Consider the following 2,001-nt stretch of genomic DNA (forward strand, 5'->3'; position numbering starts at 1 on the left):
ATTGTTAGAATTATGTTTTCAAAAGTTTTTCCTTTCTTGAATAACATTCTTGACAATTCTTTTTGTTGCAATTCTAATTCTAACTTTGCATTCTTGATTTCTAGTACTCTAATATAACTTTTCTCTGTTTTCTCTTTTGATCTTGTTTCTTTCTTCTTTTCTTTTGTAAACATATCTTGCAAATTTTTAGCAGATGAATTATTCTAGACATTTTTCTTTTTCCATTTATCTTTTCTTTCTTGTTTTCATTATGCACTTTCTTTCTTGCAATTTAAATTCTGCATTCGTTTTCTTGCTTTTCATATTGCATTTTATTTCTTGTTTTTGATCCTTGATAATTTTCTTTTTCTTCTTGAATATCCATGAGCACTAACATGTCAAGCAGGCCCATGAGAAATTTTTCTACACCCTTTTCCGCAAGATTTTTATCTTCCATTGTGCAACCTCAAATTGAAGCAGAAAGTTTCCAACTAGACCCAGAGATAATTTTTATGATACAAGGTCACAAATTTGGAGGAGAAGTATCAGAAAGTCCTTATCTGCATCTTGAAATATTTTTAGAGATTTGTGATTTGGTGAAATGTGAAGGAGTATCAGCAGATGCAGTTCGATTGATGACATTTCCTTTCAGTATCAAGGATAAAGCAAGGACTTGGCTATATTCTCTCTGTCCTCAAAGCATCACAAGTTGGGAACAATTGGAGAAGCAATTTCTGAATCACTTTTTCCCTCCAAGTAGAACGGTGTATATGAGGAATTGCATAACAAATTTTGCTCAGGCATATGGAGAATCATTATTTGAAGCATGGGATAGATTCAAGAGTCTTCAAAGACAGTGCCCTCATCATGGTTTTGAAAAATGGTTGATTTTACACATATTCTATGGGGGGAATTTCTCTCTCAGACAAGACTTTATTGGATTCATCAGCTGGAGGTTCTTTTATGGACAAAAGTGTAGATGAAGCTTATTCATTAATTGATCAAGTGACATTGAACCTCCATGAATGGTCGAACAAAAGTTGGATGGAATTTCCCTCAGATATTCAAAAAGTGCAAGCCATGAATGTAAGAGAGCCTGTCAAACAAAATGAAATTCAACCACCCAAAAATGTTGAAATTCACAAGTCACAGAGTGAGGAGTTCGAACATTTGGGGGCAAAGCTTAATAGTATTGTTTCAAAATGGTTTAAAGAAGATCCCCCTCCTACACAGTCAAGATCCAATGAAAAGTGTGATGATGTCAGGTTGAGAAGTGGCAAAAATCATGAAGAACTTCTGAAGAATGACATGTTTAGAATTGAGGAGAAGAATAATAGAAGATTGTTAGAGTGTATACTAAAAGCCTAGCTTTTGGTATAAACATTTATCTAGAAATAAGAATCACATTGGTCAAATGTCTACATTTATGATAAATGTAGTTGCTCAATTAATTTATATTGTAGATAACATGGTGTGTGGTGTCACACACAGAAGATCATGTTATTGGTTCCTTATAAATTATAAACAGTAGCTCACGACCAAAATGGAAAGGAACAAACCATTAGAAGGTTGTAGTGTAATTAGGTATTAGTTTATCTTGACTATATAATTACACTAGTACACTCAGAGTGTATTGAGTAGGACCATTTGAGGTCGTTTCTTTTATACTGACTTTATAAAGGAACAAAGACCTCGGTTATTATGGAAGTGTGTGCTCTTAATCCTAATATAATAACAAGCACATATATTTGATATTTATTTCTTTAATTTATCAATGGGTGAGATTTAGTTCGATGAATCAATAAGCCCGATAAGTTGGGAAATGGTATCACTTATAGTGTGTGTTGTTGATTATAGAAGGAAACTGTGTCCTAGAGATACTAGGTTGATAATGTCCTCAAGAGGAGCTCATAAGGATTGTCATGTTAAACCCTGCAGGTGGACTTAGTCCGACATGACGATGAAGTTGAGTGGTACTACTCTTGGAGCTAGATATTAATTAAGTGAGTTGTCAGTAACTTA

The 2,001-nt window shown here is 33.6% G+C and overlaps 1 non-coding gene across 1 annotated transcript; it reads right to left on the reverse strand.

The window, feature by feature from the left end:
- Nucleotides 1–747: 747 nt before the first annotated feature.
- LOC122039141 lies at nt 748–853 on the reverse strand. The gene has a single exon (XR_006128034.1). It is a non-coding gene; the product is annotated as a small nucleolar RNA R71 (small nucleolar RNA).
- Nucleotides 854–2,001: the final 1,148 nt, after the last annotated feature.

Source organism: Zingiber officinale, chromosome 1A, assembly GCF_018446385.1.
Source record: "Zingiber officinale cultivar Zhangliang chromosome 1A, Zo_v1.1, whole genome shotgun sequence".
Lineage (NCBI taxonomy): Eukaryota > Viridiplantae > Streptophyta > Magnoliopsida > Zingiberales > Zingiberaceae > Zingiber > Zingiber officinale.